The sequence below is a fragment of the Anas acuta genome, chromosome 4 (genome assembly GCF_963932015.1).
Source record: "Anas acuta chromosome 4, bAnaAcu1.1, whole genome shotgun sequence".
Lineage (NCBI taxonomy): Eukaryota > Metazoa > Chordata > Aves > Anseriformes > Anatidae > Anas > Anas acuta.
This window is the reverse complement of record NC_088982.1, coordinates 71661981-71680396: the sequence shown is the minus strand read 5'-3', so window position 1 is coordinate 71680396 and position 18416 is coordinate 71661981. Positions and strand designations below refer to the sequence as shown.

Sequence of the window (18416 nt, the reverse complement as noted above, 5' to 3'; positions counted from 1 at the left end):
CAGCTTCCTGCCACTTCATAACAAAAATATGATTAATGGTACGTAAAATCCATATTTTAGGATAGAAATAAATTGGGCCATTGCAGTATTTCTATTTATCTGGGGAAATTTTATTCTGTCATTGCTTGACAATGTAATTCTACAGAATAAAACAAGGCTTTGTACTTAGGGAATTTCACTTCTGTGTTTAAAAAATATTTTTACTGTAAAATGGTGTAGGAAAGGCCTGAATTTAGGAGATTAATAAATTAGATAAGTGCTTTCTTAAAAGGATATGCCAAGGCACTTTTTACAGATGGAATTGCAGTAGGCATAATCTTATTTTAAATAAAAATAAATGAATGAATGGAGTTTATTTTTACACAGGAGTATGAAGAGCAGATTTTTGGTGACTAGGAGAATAACGAGTTTTAGCAATTACAATGAATTCACAGAAATCTGCGGGAAGGGAAGGCATTAAAACATTGTATCAGCCAAATACATGTTCAGTGCGTGTGTGTATGTATAATAAAATAACATTTAAGTCTTGCTGGAGAGATTTTTAGCCAGACATCTCAAAGAGCTTTCCTAATGTGGAAAATACCATTTCACAAGGGAACAAGGGAGACACAGAGCAGCAAAGTCACTTTTCAAGGGATCTGCTTGGTCAAAGAACAAAGAGTAGAAAAGAGTTATCCTCTCTTAGAGTCTGGTTTTATACACTGGACTTATTACACACTTACACTGGAGACACAGTATTGTTCTGTAGAAAAACTGTGTGTATTTTTTTGGCTCAAAACCCCAGTAGATAGCAACATAGTGCCCCTTACCCTGGTTTCCCATGGATATTGGTTTTATTCTGGGATTTGAAACTTCCTCATTTTGCTGGAGGAAGGCTTCATGTTCACGGGGGAAAGGAAGTGACTAATGAATGGTGATAAACGGACAATGACTGAGTTTGCTTTAGCCAACCTCTGGACAGCCCTTCTGACAATATTTCTCAAAATGTCACAGGATCATAGCAGGGTTGGCATTGCTTGGGGTTGAGGTGTTAGAATCAAGACCTGAAAGTGGTGTTTTTGTGGACAGACCTCAATGCAGATGGACAATGCATGGAAACCTGATGGGGGGGGATTTGGAAAGGAAGCCTTTGGCTTTCTTCTGAATGGCAGCTTTGAAGGGATCACAGTTACCTACATGGTAAAGAACCTGCAGACACCTGGGGGTTACCTTTATACACCCAAAACGTCCTTCACTTTGAAATCTCTAGCCTTCATCCAAATCCCTTATGGGTGGTCAAGGAACAGGATGTTTCTCTTTTCCTGCTTCTCCCTTTCCTTTTTTGCCATCCCACCCTTACTTCCTTCCCTTTCTCACCAGAAGATGCACCTGTGCCATATCCTAACTAATCCAAAGCACGTTTCTATGAAACAAAGGCAGCAGCCACACTGTGCATGGTCGATCAGCAGCAATGGAAATTTGCACCCAATACCAAACTCAGCTGCAAGACAGCAGCTTCCTCCTTCCAGCTGCAGCCCAGAAATTCAGACATCCAAGGCTGGTAGGTGCAGCATCCTGATGTGAGATGAAGTTTGGATATGATTTACTGTTCAAATCACTCCTGGAGCTGGCTAGGCTACAAACAGGGAACACATCACACATCTCCACAGTTGCAAGGCAGTGGTCTAACTACTGCAATAGCTCTTCCTCGGTAGTTTCTTCCAGATGTAATCAGAAGTCAAACTGCGCATTCATATTAAGTTCAGGTGAGACTTGCACATAATTTTAAACCCAGTTCTTTGCCTCTCTCTTGCCTCTCTCATCATTCACTTTTAAGCAGGTTGTCCTCTTTCACAAAGGACATTTTGAGGTACTTTTCTGAACTATGACAAAGATTTTCAAGGCAGCAGAGACAAAAGTTAAGCTGCAGATGCCACTGGAAGATTAAAGAAAGGAACTTAACACTTTGTTCTTTCAAACTTTGGGTATAACGTATCTGTTGTGGTTTAGCTTTTTTAGATGTTAATATTGCAAAGAACTTCTTCCTATTTGTGCAAAAAAAAAAATTACAGGAGATCAAGAGTTATCTAACACACATAATGTAAGCAAATCATTTATGAAGGCACAGTAAGCCTTGTGGTCAACTGTGTTGTACAAAATATTAGAAGGAAAATGTGGCCCCCGGTATCATTACACGCTTATGCTCAGCACTAATAAAAAAAAAAGTAAATGACCCGATATCATATCCAAGACAAATTCAACCTTCTGGTAGGAAACAGTATGAAATTTTGTTGTCTGAGTTATGTTCTAATCAGAATTTTGGATGAATTTAGCAATGCCATGCAAACTCAAACCAAGCTGAACACCATGGTGCTTTGCTGCCAGAACAGGTTTCTTACATAGGTCCAAACAGTCTGGTATCACACTTTTTATTATAGATGGGACACAATTAGAATGTAAGTGGATAGTTTTTTGAAGGTGTGTGTGGAGGTAATAACCTTGTAAAACCGAAGGACAACATACTAAGACTTACATTTAAAAATATGCGACTAGTTCTTACTGACTCCAGTTGGTCAATCACATTCCGGAGCAGAATGGATGTCTGCTGAGCTCCTAGTCCCTGGCAGTTCTGGGCTGCCAAATAAAACCAAGAAAAAGCACTTGGAACAGAGCAAAAACTTAGTTACTCAGTAACGTTTCTACTGGGATTTCCACCTGGCAGTTGAACACTGGAACTTGAGCTTACACAGAGGGTTCAAGTTCAGAAACTGCTCCAAAACCTCAAAGCAATTACTTATTGAGTTGGGCTGGAAAAAAAAAAAAAAACATATATATATATATATATATATACACACACACGAAATGTGATGGCTTAGCTACACTTCCAAAATTCCTTTTCAGATACCAAAACATTTATGTGAACAGTTGGTGTTAGAAGACTTATACCCTTAAAATTAGAAAATCATCTTCTGTTATCTTCTGACAGTATCTAAGAACTTGGTTCTAGCCAATGGGTTCAAAAACAATTAAATATTTCATTTGTATTGTATCTAAACTCTTGTTCTGACTTGGCCTCAAATCTTAGCATAGACTGACGTACATCCCAACCTCGTGCCTGTTGCTTGCCATATCCCATACTACTCTCTACATTTTTCTGAGTAGGGGAGGAAGACGAGAAGTCAGGATAAGGGTTGTTTACACAGAAATAATAAAAAATATTTTTGATAACCTAGGATGTGTATAGAACCCATCAACTTTAATAAATTATATTCCTTATGTAACAGGCTTAATGAGAAAATGAGAAGGCAGAACTGCATTTTGTGTTTATTTATTTCCTTTTCCTTTTGGATTGTATGATAAAGCCCTATGTCAGGCCAAAGCTATTAAACCCATCACAACATGTGAGCAAATGTGACTCAGTCAGAACACATTACATGCAGGAAGGGAAAGATGCAAAGATAAGATATTAGGACTGAAATCAATACAGGATTCTCTTTTACATATCCCAACAGTCTCATTAACTTCAAAGTAGCTGATATGAATGTAATTAAAGAGCAGAACAAACAGCAAAAGGGGAAAAAAAAACACAGGGCCCTGTTTCAAGATTCTCACTAAAATGGCATAGCACAGGGCTGTACAATAAATTACAGGATACACTATGCCAAACTTAGCAGGATTTTTTTTTAAAACAAATAATAGTGACATTTTAAACAATGTAAATTGTATAAACACGGGCATCTGCAGTTTAAACACAAATAAGCACTGCCACTAGGGAATAACTTTAAACCGCAACAAACATAAATTGTTGGTGCCCTAATGTGCTAACCCAAGCTCCGGTGTTGTAGCTGACTAGTAGGAGCAAACCTGTGTGCCACTCACACAAGATATTCCCGTACCAAAAAAAAGAAGGCGGTGCACCATGGTGGAGCTAAATACTAAAGCTTAGCTGGGGAACTTGCAAATAATCTTTGAACAGTGCCAATCACAGTGGACACCCGTCATGCTTGGAGCAAAACAAAATCACAGGACAAAATCTAACTTCAAGGGCATTATATGGCAGCCACTGGAAATTGGATGCTGGGTTGCTCGTAGGTGCTTTCCATTTGCTGGGGTGGGCAGCAGGAGGGAGCCTGCACTGCTGCCAGCAGCATCACCCAGCAGCCAGACAGGACACCTTGGTAATGGCCAAAAACCAGCTCAAGAAATGGGTGCAGAAGGCCTGGGGAAACCATCCTCTGGCATTTTCCACGAGCTCTAAATTCCTAAATCCTCCCCCTCCTGCTCACCCCACAAACATGAATCGAGGGATGGATGGGATGACAGTGCGGAACACCCTCAGTGGAGCATCAGCCCCTATTTCAGATATACATTGCTGAATGCTCCTACCAAGTGCTAAATTAAAATTTACAGTAGTGCTAATTGAAGTCATATTTCTGTGTGTGCCGCGTGCTGTTAGGCAAGAGGAGATTTCTTTTCCTGGAGATTAAAACATCACTAACGTCTTTTTGTGTTTATACCAGTTTAATGCAAAAGCAAAACATAATTATAGGAGGCCGTTAATGGATTAGATGGCCAGTGTTGCTCTCTAGCTGTGTTCCAGTTTTTCCTCTCTTGGCTTTGTGCTGTCTGTTGTCATCTCCTAATTATCTGTTCCCTGTTCAGTTGGCAGCTCTAATAGTTTGGGGGTATTATTCAAACCCAAATTAATTTGTGTTTTTCAGGAATTGCTGAAAGAGTAGGAGTTTTATTTGGAGCTAGATATGGCAATAAAATTTTTATCAGATGCAAAAGCGAAATATATTTTTTTTTTCTGGCTGACTTTCACTGCCAGAAACTATTCACACTGATCAGCAAGAGCAGAGAAGGCACTGATATCACAAAATAAAACGGGAACTTCTGGAAGCATTTGGCAGCTCATTGGTTTCCACGTAGCCTAACATCACTACGTACCATTTACAGTAGTTTCTGAGGGTAGAAAGCCATAACACTTCTGTAAAATGTCAGTATATTCATTCATGCAGCTAGTGAATTAGCAGTTCAGAGTAGCACATAGCACTTACATAGTGAGAAATCCTGGTAGGGATTGCAAACCTGCAAGTCCCTTACAAACTGCTTGAGCATTAAACGCCAGGCAGCCATTCTTCCTAATTTGGGCAGCACGTTGTCACCATCCACAAAAATATACAGTGAAAAATAGTCACAGAGATCTATTGCAAGCATTCTGATGAAAAAATAATCGATGAATGCATTTCATAGATACTGAGAAAACACGGTGTTTCCTGAATCTAATGATCCAGATGCATTCAGCTCCCAGTGTTTTTTATAGAAAAGCAGGTTGCACAAAAGAATTTCTTGCAACAGTCTCATACAACCTTTTAAAGATGAAAACACCCCCTTTATTAGATCTTGAAAATGAATTTTGGGGGAAAAGAGAATGAGAAAGGGGAAAAAAAAAAATAAAGAGGGAGATGGAGGCAAAACAAACCAAAAAAAAAAGTTCATTTGAAACTGATCAAACCCCATTTTCTCCCTCTGCATCAGAAATCTCTTTTATTTCGGTGATGAATTCATTTTCAAAGACATGCCGATCCTTTTGAGGGGAATTCCGGATCTTACAGCTGTGCAATCTGCCCTGCAGTGTACGCCTTGCTCGCCCACCTGCTTTCTGCAAAACACCACGAACTTCCCAGAGCTGAGGCTGTGCCAGTATCACTGTGCTTTATACTTGTCACTGATCTCCAGCAAAGACAATGCCCAGCCCGTTATATTCCCAGGTAAAAGTGGTAAAGTTCAAAACTGGGTATGAATGAGTTAGAGGAACTATTGTTACCTTGCAGAGGGTTATATTGTATTATGTATGGTGTCCTGTTAATAATGCATGGTTTTACACAGCACTTAAAAAGCGGTTTCATTAAACAGTTTCATTTTAAGAATAATTTGTTAAGAATGCAGCTTCTAAAAAAGGCTAAATTCTTGTTCCATATTCAAAGTGTAACCCACATGCTGAGAATAAAGGCACAGTCCTATTTTAAACACATATTACAATTCATGCTTTGAAACATCTTATAAGTCTTGCCTTAAGTACTTCCCATTTGATAGTTACTTCATTTTTGCCTGCTTTTGTTTTCTTCTTCATTCATGTTGATTTAACAATATATATTCAAATTTTAATTTCTGCGCTTGCTGTGCATTCAGGTGCCCACAATGAGCTGAACTCCACCGTTTAAAAGCATGTTTACTGGGGCAAAACTACGTCCCTTTGTTCTCCTGAGGGCAAACGTAGTTTTATTATCGTGGAAGATTAAAAGACCTGACCCTTGGCACTGAGAAATATTGTGGCAACTCCTACAACTCCTGACTTGAATACTCTAAAGTACGGTCCCTTGGTAGCTGGCAGAGCACTAAAATGTATACTGTAGCTGGCAGAGGTGTTTATGTTCAGCTTTCATCTTACGCGTGCATTAGCTACAGGATTGACTATATTGTCAGGAGAACAATGCATCAAGTCCAGGCCTGGCAGATCCTATCTGATGGGCAGGTAAAGCAATAGGAAAGCAGGCACTCATTTCAAGAAAAACACCAAACTGCAGTCAGATGCGCACTATACCTCCCTTGCTGGTGGAATTAAACCAATTCCCTCCTCCTTGATGAGGGCTAATGCACAGCCAGCTCCGGGAGCACACGCATCGCCAATGGGGAGCAAATCACGCTCAGCAGCGTGCCAAAATGGGGGTGGAACAAGAATTCCTCCAAGGAAAGCCATCACCCGTACACAAAGACAAAAGACAGCAAGTGGAAAAAGATAACCATTTTTACCCCAGCCTGAGTAAGGCTGAGCAGGCTCTTTTTTTTCTTGTAACAGAAACCACACGGGCTTTCCCAGCTTCAGCAAACAGCACTGCCAACCTGCCTGATTTCGTTAGGAATATTGTGCTGCCTGATGTCTTCTTTCAGCCCCTGCTCCTCAGAGTCCCTTCATCACGAGACCCTCTCTTCTCCACTCCAGAAGAGCTGCGGCACCTTTCTAGCCCTCGTGACCACAGAAGCGACCTCAAGAACAGCTCCCAGCGGGACAATAAGCTTCCCGCTGTGGGTGCTCACCCCGCAGCCCTCCAGACCAGAGACTAGAGCAGGCTTGGATGACAGCAGACTGCCCACAGCAAGAGCTCGCCAGGCAGGGAACGCTGATAACCGCCAGCTGCACCAGCAGGGGATGCCAGCATCTAATACCAGTCATCATCACCAGCGAGCTCCGGGTGATCTGTGCCAGGGGCTACGGGGTCTAAATTCAGCCCAACATTTCCACTGCAAAAGTACAGAAAAACCTAGCTGGCTTTTCTCTATTAGAACTGCTTTTACGGAGAATAACTTTTAAATTACTTTAAAATAAATTAACAGAATCAAATGTTTTTACCTCTCTTTCCCCGTGTGGGCAAAAGAGCGACCAGAGAATAAAGTAAGAAAAAAAAAAAAGACAGCTTCACCTACAGATACAGAAGGAGTTTTCAAAGCCAGCATGCTAGGAAAAGCATTTGTTTGCTTACAAACTCTCAAAGTGCAATAGATTAAAGCACAGAAAGTATGTGCTAATGTTCACAGCTCCTTCCCAATGCATTTATATAGTCACCTAGAAGACTGTGTGCAATTTTTGTTCATTTCTGTAGACTGCTGAAGAAGTAGTTCATGACTGAGCACTAGGAAAAGCTGTGGTTGAAAACGCACATTTCAGCTCAATTTACAGATGGTAACTTTTAAAGACAGAGATTTTTGAAAAGTTTATTCGTAAAATGAAATTTTTACCTTGTACCAGATGATTCTCAATTCTCTATTTCTTTAGTTTAGCATCTCTGTCATGCAAACCATTCTAACTGCCCTTGAGAAAGATCCCATTTCTTCAAAATTTTGCTTCTCACCTGCTAGATTACCCTTTCTTGACCTCCGGCAACGAAATTATGAATGTGCCCTTATGAAACCCACCCCATGAATACAGCTGTTTTGGAACACAAAGAAGCACTTCCTAAACAACGTAGGACGGGATTTTCAATTGCACTCTCATATAGCCCACTTCTTTTGTTTTCAGTCAGTGATAAGACACTGCTGATTTTACTGGGAACTATGAAAAAAACACAGCTTGCCATGAAAATACAGTCTTCTGTTTTCTCTTGTTAATTGCAATACGTTTAAACCAGAATTTTCAGAAAGATCATGATCACAGTATTACTTGTACTTCTGTTTTTTTTTCCCCCAAAGAACCAACAGTTCTGCATTCGGAATAATTCAGAAATATTTTTTAAAGAAAATTTCTACACCAAGATTTCTCTGCACTCAGCATGTATTGGTCATGTTTTACTGCAGAGTTTCTGTCCTGTTCTGGGCTTGCATTCTTGCAACTATGGAAATTGTCTGAAATTCTAGGTTTTTCAAAAGAGACTTTTATTCTAGACTCCAAAATAAGACACGCTGAGCATGTGGTAATATAATAAAATTGGGAAACATCCAGAAAACTCTGGTTAGATTGCCTTTTAGAGGAATTTCACTCCATTTACTTTTTTTTTAAACTTGAAATCCTAAATTAAATTCTTTGCTACTACAAATAATGGAAAAAGTAGATCTATAATGGCAGACTAATCACCACCTTGCAGTGCCACTTTGAGAGTTTTGGGTGGTAGGGTAGGGTTGATTCACCTTTTCTCTTTTCTAAATGTCAGAATCTCATAATGGCCTACAAACAAAAGACATCATCAATAACCATCCCAGTCCTTGCCGCAGAGAATTCCCAGTTATATTTGCTACGACATTCCCTGTTTGCACTTTAGGTTTCCTTGTTCATAACTCCAACAATGGTTAACATCTTAAAAGGAATTTAAGTTAAATGGATGGTGTTACACAAGGAAGTTGTTTTCTACTGTCTATGTAGAAAATTTCAACCAGGTTCTGTACTTGGTTGTACTTCACGGTTTCCCAGAACAGTCTCCTATTCTGTCATCATAGTCTTAATATTTGTCCCCTCATGCTTCTTCCTTTCCTTATTGTATGTACATTCAAATCATTAACTTTCTCCTACCTTATCAATTCAGGCAGAAAGCTCTCTGCTGCTGGCCTCTTCATAATCTTCAGTTCTTCCAGTCTTGTGTCACTTGCAAAGGTAATCAGTGAGGATTTTCTGTGTTCTTTCAGGTCATCACTAAGCTGTCACCTAGTACACAACAGAAAAAGAAATGGACAGAGTAACTACTCTAGTCACCATAGGCCTCCAAATTCAAAGTTGCAAAAAAAGGCAGAAAACTGAAAAAGAAAAAACAAAAAAAACTACTAAGCAGCAGCTTTCAATCACCCTTTGTAAACAGCACACGGATATAATGCTGCATCCTTAGTGTGTGATCTAAAAACTTCTTCTAGGAGAAGCAGCCTCAGAAAAAAAATGTGTAGACTGCTCTCCATCATGTTTGTGATAGATTTTCTCAGTCTGTTCAGCCTGAGGTAAGGAGTGGCCACAAGGCCTCTCAAGACAAAGTTTACATGTCTCCAAAAGGACAAGGATCGTGATGGTGCCAAGGCAGCAACCACATTGGAAATGCACACGATAAATATTAAAAACCTGAAGCATATCATGTAAATACAAGTACACACACTTGCTGAATATTTGTTATTGCATATTGGTAGAATTTGTATAAGAAATGTGAAAATAAAGGCCAATAAGAGACTCACAAAGAACTGAGGTTCTACTTTAGTTGCCTCTGTTAGTAACTCATACTTTTCTTTCCTGGTTGTCTTTGCACAGGAAGACATTTTACATGCACACTACATTAATTAGACATGTAAAAGACATCTCCAGCCTGCCAACTCAACTGCTTTGGGCAGTATTCCACCAGATTTCCAGACAATTAGCAGCTGGAACATCTGGAAATCCCAGACAAACGGCCACCAACCATGCAAAAATCGACTCCATATCACAGAAGTGTCTTATGCATCCCAGGAGTTCAGAGGCATAGACATCACAGGAGGCACTCGAGCCTCCTGGAGTGCACGCATGGTGAATCTGGCGTGTCCAGGACACACTGGGGTAGCTGAACAGGCATTGGTCACGTACATATGCACAGGTTACTCACATGCACCCAGAGAGATGCCAGATTTATTATTTTGGGGCTTGAGGAAGCTGGCAGTGATGATACAGTGACCATTTCATTGCTGAGTTGCACGACATCATTCAGGCTGTATCCTATCTTCCTAATCTCTAGGACTCCAGCAGCACGTCCCCCAGTTGGAGGAGGAGAGCTGAACTTCTGCTGTGTGTTGCTATTAATTTGGTGGTGTCAAAGATCAAGTCTGAGGAACTCAAAACAAAAACCTCAATCTGTTTCTTTTCTTTCTCCCACTGGCCTAGAGATCCATCCTCTAAGACGTCAGGAAGGAAGTAAATACAGTTTATATCCAACTGTTGTAGTCATTGAGGTGGTAAGTCTGACTGATGATGTAAAATCCTGGTATTTTCAGCATTCTGGCTAAGATTTTTAAGCCCCGATGCCCAGAATTAGGCCCATAAAGCTCCTGTGCATAGTGTCTTGTTGTCAAAGTGCTCGACATCCAAAAGTTGTTACTAGATGGTGTCTTTCCCGGTCTGAACAGATTTCTGTGTGAAAAACTTCTGGAGCCTCTACACTGCAGAGCTTACAGCACTGGTTAATGGCTCTCACGCTATAGCATTGCCTGAATCCTGTGCCTTTGTTTTCAGCCTGTTCCTGATACTGTATTATGGCACAAGAACAATGCACAAGCCCTCAGCAACTTGCTGTCTCAAAAGGAATAGCATTCCTACAACCGATCAATCTGCCAAAAAAACTGAAAGGGTCACATCTCTGACTAAAAAGGCCTTTCACTTCAAGGCTTATTCCACAATTCAGTTCAGCTGACAAATGCACAGATGAGGATTTCTCAACTATGCAGTTTTCAGTAAGGGATGACCCACCCATATTGTTAGGAGAACTGGAAAAAGAGAAGCAATCCCCTGGAAACTTCAAATTCAGAGGGCATCAGGATGCAGCACTGCGAATGAGCTCCCTCCTGGCTAGGAGAAGATAATCAATATCACATGGGATCAGTTGTCCAATGCCTAGAGTCAGCACATAGGGAGTGGAACATGGCACAAAATGCTGGGAACGTACGAAAAGTTACTCCCCATCTCCTCTTAAAGGTCCTCAGCACCGCTTCCTTGCTTCACATCTGAAATGGCAGCTAGCGAAGTGGGGAGAGAGTCTATGGCATGAAAGTTGTGGCACATTTACACCACAGGATGCAAAGTTGAGTGGTGACAGAGAGGATCTGAAGGCTGCATGACATGCTATAAAGAGAAAAACCTACAGGAATGTGCTGAGTTCTGCCCATATCCAAAATCAAACATTTACCACCCTGTTTATCCAATTACCATCCCATTTAGCTGAGCAGTACTTAAATGAAATTCTTCAAGGTTAGGGCCCCAGGAAGAGTCACTTCCCTGGGCAGTTCTTTGATTACCTTTACCTCCATCCATCCAAATATGCTGGATGCCCCCAAACCATTTGAGATCAGCAAACACGGGCTGAATTTTTTATCTAGTTCATTCACTACTTAAGCAGGGGGAAAAAATAACATAACAACTTTGCTTGTTCAGCTGACTTAATATTGAGGATAGGCAGTGATCTTCTTTTTCCATGAATATGCTAAAATTAATCCAATTTGCATGGGAACATATAAGCAGTAAATATTTATTCATGATTGGGAGGGAACCAATCCAAGTATGTAAACTAAAGGTAGACATAAAAAACAAAAAAAAAAAACAGCATAAACATCGATCACCTTAACTTTCCTACAATTAGCTGCCAGGTATAATTAATCTGTGCTTCCAGCCATATTAAATCACTAACAAGCATAACATGTTTGAAATAAAGAAATAATTCCAAAAAAAAAAGCAATTAGGGAGATCCAGTTATTTCAGTCTGGGCAAAGTGACCCTCACTCTAATAGCCTAGTAGTTAATGAATCTGACTTTAAAAGAATTCCTTTTTCTCCCCACGAACACTATCTTTATTTTTTCCTAAACTTCATACTGAAGTTGCAAAGTTTAATTAAATATGCTCCAGTCTGGAGGAGTAAAAAGTAAGAGATGTGTCAGCAATAGAAATGGCAGACTTCATGTAAGCAGTCTGCCAGCTAAGGGAGTCATATGCTGGGTTATTGTTAAACTAAAGCAGAAGGAGATAAAAAACACACTGGCGTGTATTTTTACGTACTTTTAGTCAAGCATTGTGAGAGGACGCGTTCCTTAGCTGAAGTCATTCCTACCCTGACTAAGGACAAGATTTTAAGAGAGAGGTAAAATTGCCATTCTGCATTTCCAGAATGCATTTTTACCAGAAAACAAATCTCTAGTTTAGTATAGAGGAACTTTACTTCTCAGAGAGACCTCTCTGGTTTGAAAAACACTCCTGGCTTTGGGCTTAAGGTTGTGTTTGACAAAAACCAGCTCAGAAGCATCAGTCAAAGTCAGGATCTCACTGTCTTGATGCTTTTCTGCTCAAGGCTCTTAAGAAGAGGACTGCCATGACCAGGGAGCAAAGAAACATTGCTGTGAAAGCCTGGGTTACTTCCACAGCAACTCTGTGTGTAGATGAACCATACACGCTGACCAAGGCCACGGGCAAACACGCGCATCATTAGTTAGCCCTCTAATTTGCTAGTGCTCTTCTGCTGGAGATGTATTGCCTCTCTCCATCAGAGCCGTAAGAGCGGATCCATCTCTGTCTAAAGCAAAGCAGTTGGTTTGAGCTAAGCTCAGAAACTTTTCACCAAAGTAGATGAGAAGAATCCATGTGATCTGCTCCCCCAATCTGTTCTGCTATGAAGGAGTGCAAAGAGCTGTGGAGCAGTTGCATCTGCGACGGTTATTTCTACCCTGCCTGTAACCCAAATCTGGTCAACACAGTGCTTCAGAAGGAATATAAAGTCATCTTGCGATTCTTTATCTCGAAGGTTCAGGGTATAGGTTGGGAAATCACTGTACTTTTGGGGGAACGGTGTACAATTTCAGACCAACAATTTTCCTTAGATCTTCCTTGAGTTTAACCTGAGCTCAAAGAACTTCATGCTCTTGAAGGATAGGGCCTCATTTCTGCTGATGGCCACATCAGGTTTAGGCAGCCCACAGACATACCAGTCTTGGTGCAGGAGTGGGAACTAGGATAAAAATGAGAACTTCAGAAGAAAAGAGACAAAGAAAATAATCAAATAATCTCACTAGCACTTATGTTCATCTGGTGCCCTGTTACCAAAATATTTAAGCAGCCGAGGCACTGGATATTCAGAAGACTTTCTCCAGCTGTGACAGGACTTTCTCTACTAGCTGCTGACCAAGGACTTACTCTAATCCTCACATGAGCTGTATTCTTCCCATAATTCTACATCAGCCCCATTTCTGTCTGCTTCATCACTATGCTGTTGCTCCTTCTCTTAATAGATCTTTCCATGTGCACAACCTCTTCCTAGCAAAATCCAGCTAATAAATGCTTTATTAATTTACATGAGTTCGACAGAGATGCAAGCAAAATTATCTGTCAAAACATAATTTACATATTAAAGAACAGGCAGCCATTTGCTCCATTGAAGTGCACTAGGTTATGTTCTATCCAATTGCCCACTCTGGGTCTAGCTTCCTTCTGCTTGGGTTGCAACTACTGTGGACTGACTAGCTTTCTAAATATCAATTCAACACTCGGGAGCAGTCAGAAAAATAAATAAATCATATATTAGGAACTTACACAGTTCGTAGCAAAGAAGACCATTGTGTCACTGGATAAATCCATGGTTTGCTCAACACTCCTTATACCCTGTGCATCGCTACCACTTCATTGCAAAAATGATAGGTTCAATACTCAGACAAGGGTAACAAGGATGAGCCCAAGTGAGGAATTATGGTGGCTTCCACCATGAGGACAGCATTACCACTGTACATCTCCAGAGCCCCTGTAAATTCTTCCCAAGTTTTATTTTCCTTGGACACAAAGCATGGACATGCGTGTACTAGCACCAAGACCAGCACCACAAGGATGTCGTGTCTTGCACCCTAGCCTTCAGTGGGGATTTCTCCAGTGGTCCCCAAAGTCACAGAGACTGATACAATGCACTCAGTGTGAGGGCACAATCAGCATGCAGGAGAAAGCCAGAAGGCCCTGACACCCTGCCTGACCTGTGATTTCATTTGTGAGGTGTGTGGTGAGAAGTTATTCCCTAACTGCAAGATTCAGCCTTCCTTCTCTTCTAAAGGATTGAAGAAAGTAGACTATGTTGAAAGACAAGTTCAATAAATGCATGATAGGGTTCCTGGGCATTTGCTTGGCTGTGCAGTTGCCCTCAGTGGACACTTTGCTGGCCTCTCACACTCTTGCAGAAATGGGCATGTGGTAGGTCAGGCTGAGCTGCAAAAAGAGGACACAAAGGAGAATGATACAAGACCCTTTACAAGGTAATGGCTATTTTTCCTGTTCTCCTGCTTGAATTACAGTTAAAGAATAAATATCCTATTTATATTTATCCTAGAAAAAGTATCCTATATTATTCTTGTTTTGCATACTGTTCTCTTAAACCTTCGGTGTATTTTATATATATAAATGTAAATATATTTATATTCTACATGTAAATATAAATATGTGCACATGCACACGCAGAGACACAAGTCTACTGGAAAATCTTCTGTCAAGATCCCCACTAGTGAAAAAGCATTAGAGCCACCATCTTATGCAATAGTTTCCACTAAAGGGACAGCTGAGCAGGCAGGGACTTGTCAGCCTAGAAAAGAGACAGTCCAGGCAGGCGACACATGGCAGAGGGCAGTAAATTAAAGGGTGTCTTCAAAAAGGTAGATAAAAATTGACTGTTTGCCGATTTCTTCCCGTATGAGAGCTGGGCGGCACCAAATGAAATTTGCAAGAGTGAGGCTCAAGAAAAATAAAAGAGAAATAAATGTTGTGTGTGCTACAGAGCTCTTGAGAAAGGATATTGTGAGTGGCAAAAGTTTACATGGGCTGACAAAGAACCTGTACAAGACCTTGGAGAGAGAGTCATTTAGGGTTACAAAACAGAAAAAGGGGGAAAAAAAGTCACATTTGTGAAATCTCCCAAGCCAAAAATGTTGGGAACTGGGAGAATATTTGGAGGAATTATGTTCCTTTCCTTGTTTCTTTGTCTTTAGTCTTCCCTGTGCATCTACTTATAGACACGTGGAGAGTGGACTCAATGAACCCCTAGACTGAGACAGGACAGATGTTCTAAAATTCAGGAACTGGGTGTCTATCACAAGAGGATCTGTCTGGGGGTTGTATTTATGTAGAGCCCTAACAATTAGAAACACATCAGTCAATAGATGGGCATAGATTTTAACTCAGACTTCTCAAACCTAGAACTAATGTTTTAACCAGACCAGAGCTTTCCTCTCTGATACAAAGCATCCCGGTGCATCAAGTCTTTTTCTGGAGGACAAAGTATCCTGAGATGTGGCTCACAGATCCAACAGTTCACAGATTTACAGTACATTAACTATGGTCATGGGAAAATGTTGGGTTTTTCTTCTATAAAGAGGGTCTTGTGTAATATGTAAATGCCATGAGGGATTAGCACAAGATATTACTTTTGCAGCGTGTGAAAGTACGTTGTGCCAATTCTCAGAACGTCCAGCACCAGCCAAGCCTCATGACAGACCCAGAGGCACAACTCTCAATCCAACTGCCCATTAGAGATGGCCAGACCAGCTGAGAAGCCAGAAACATATGCTAAACCAGCATTTTGCAATAGATATCTTCATAGACCAATATATCTGAGCTAGCCCTGAAAGAAAACAGCTCAGGCAGAAAATCCCCTTTTTTTCGTAACATATTTCACAAAGACTCTGTCCTTATAGAAAAGTGCTACAAAATTCAAATGAGACGAAAGCTCATATGCTTCTGTAAAAAGTTGCTTTCATCACCTATAAAGCAAAGATTTTTGTATGTGTTTTGATTATGTTGGTGAAGAGGTCTATAAAAAGACAATAATGTTTTGATTCAATGGTAAAAATAAACAAACAGAATAGTAGATATTTCCCAGATCCTGTTCCAGAGGATTCTATATGAAGACAGCATTATTTTTCAGATGGTGAAAAAATGTGATTAAAGAGGAATTAAGCTCCCTCTGTATAGCTTATAAAAGTACGTGCAATACTATCACAGAGTACATGAAATCAGGTAGGTTCTCTGGGACTGACAAAAAATGTTACCATGTTTTTCAATATACAGGAGCTAATGTTTTCTAAAAATATTAGCTTATCTGATGCTCTAATGCATCCAGTATCCTTTATGCAAATAACTTTCTCTTGATATCTTTTGATGAGTTAATTCTTACTGTTCATTGTGAGAAGAACCATCTAATAAACAGTCATGTAAAGATGATGAAGCCTCTACAAAAGTATTTTTGAGCCTGGTATCTATTCTGTACTCTATATAGCAAAGTATAAAGGGACGAGAAGATGAAACCAGGTCAGGAATGAGATTTTTATTACTTGTGCACAAACATGCCAGTGTAAACTAAGTGTATTTGTTAAGTCTGGGGTGGTTTTTTTTGGTCAAACTACAGAATAGAGGGTTACCCTTTTTGTACACTTGAACAAAGGCTTTTAAGGACTGGCTTAAACGAGTAACAAGCTGCCTATTAATCCCCCAAATGATGATACAGCAGTTCTCCATATTTAATCACCTGCTCTCTGTTCATATTTATTTTTGGGGGTGGTTGGGGCTATAAAATGGTGTACTGAAGGTCAGACATCTCCCAAGTGAAAAATGCTAACAAGAACCGTGAACCCTTTTCCACATTTGAAGTTACTGAAAAATTACGAAAACAAAACAAAAAAAAGGGGTCGGGGGGAAGTCCAGGAGACCACAAACTACAGAAGAGAAACTTGCGGGATCAGACACAGTTTAAATAACCTTGTTGAAAACGTACGGTAAAGCTTAAATATAAAGCAAAACTTAGCGTTGCATAAGAACTCGAACAGGAAGGGGACTGAAAAACAACTACGAGCAAAAAGGGAAATGAATGAGTCTATCTGATCTTTCCAGCTGACATAAATGTGAACACTAAAAAAAAAAATAAAACAGTGACAACTAATTTGTGATGTAAAATTATTCCTGTTTTAATTAAATTAAAATAAATGAATATAATTAATTATCTAGGTTGGGAGACGCATCTACCCAGACAGAATTCCTCTCTTAGACCCACCGAGGGGAAGGAGGTGGATCAGGCTGACCTAAATTTGGTTCACTGAAACTAAGGGTAAGATTTTCAATGCTGTCCAAGAGATTTCAACTATATCCCATGTTCCGACTCCCTGGCTATGATCCCTGGAGCCTTGAATGACTTTTCTTCCACCTATACTATTTTTCCTGCTGTGGTACAGCATGTGAAGCCCATATGCTATGATTTTATTTGGGTTGTCTACTTGTTAACGACGTTATATCAAGTAAGGTGCAGGTCAGAAGTTACTCTCATGCTACTGCCCACCATATTTTTTTGATTCTGTGCTCAGCGTCCTTTTGGAAGTTCATGAAATGGAAGCAAGACGGCTTCTGTTTCTGCTGGGTTTAGTCCTTACCCTGTATTAAAAATTGTAGTACAGAGCTGCTGTTCGGGTTATGGAAGAACAGTGTTTCTGATATGTTAAACAAAGACAGCAGACTTTCCAAGATTTTTTTTATGTAATCTCCTGGCCTGCCAAGTGGCCCAGCACATGGTGTATGCAGATGCACTAGAAGACAGACAACTTTCATACCATAAATTCCTTTGCTGCTCTTCTGCTGTGAATGACAACAATATTTTCCACTCATTTCAATGGCAACAATTCCAGTCTTATCACAGATTGCCAGGTTAGTAACTCATGCTTAACAGGAGTTTGAAATTGAGAATAACTTTTTCTGACCCCCTTTTCCTTTTTGTTTCTTTACTCAACAACCCCACTCTCCTCCTTTTTTTTTTAAAAAAAAAAAAAAAAAAAAAAAAAGGCAATTTGCTTTCTGCCATTTGGTTTCTCAGCAGGGCTGTTATCAGCACTAGTCACTAAGGGAGGACAGCTGGCAAGGGGGAGAAAAAGTCAGATCCTTAAGAACATAACCGAGGATTTAAACATGTGAGCCTGTGCCGTAAATTATTTTGTTATGCAATTTGTATCAAACTCACTCCGTAAGTCAGGGGTATACCCTGCAGCATGTAAAGTTCATGGAAACCGACAAATAAGAGCCAGAAGCACACGCTTCTTCCGATAAAGCAAACGATGAGCCCATTTGTTGCAGAGCGGCGTTTGTAATTCTGAGAACTCTCCCCTCATTCTGAAGCAGATAAAGCGGTTTGCAGAAAAAAAGACGAGACTCACAGCTGGAGGAAAC

General features: G+C 40.2%; 1 protein-coding gene and 1 long non-coding RNA gene across 4 annotated transcripts in view; one reads left to right on the top strand and one right to left on the bottom strand.

Annotated features, from left to right (window-relative positions):
• ETNPPL (ethanolamine-phosphate phospho-lyase) overlaps positions 1–18416 on the top strand; it is a 397476-nt gene that overhangs the window by 128547 nt on the left and 250513 nt on the right. The window lies entirely within an intron of this gene.
• LOC137856494 (uncharacterized) overlaps positions 1–18416 on the bottom strand; it is an 82845-nt gene that overhangs the window by 59997 nt on the left and 4432 nt on the right. The window contains exons 2-4 of one of the 3 annotated variants that reach the window (XR_011096524.1): positions 9044–9175; positions 2513–2613; positions 282–1915 (exon numbers count right to left, since the gene is read on the bottom strand). This is a non-coding gene — a long non-coding RNA (uncharacterized lncRNA). Of the gene's footprint in view, positions 1–281; positions 1916–2512; positions 2614–3291; positions 7285–9043; positions 9176–18416 lie in introns of those variants that run through there. The other 2 variants (XR_011096527.1, XR_011096525.1) reach the window with 2 other exon arrangements.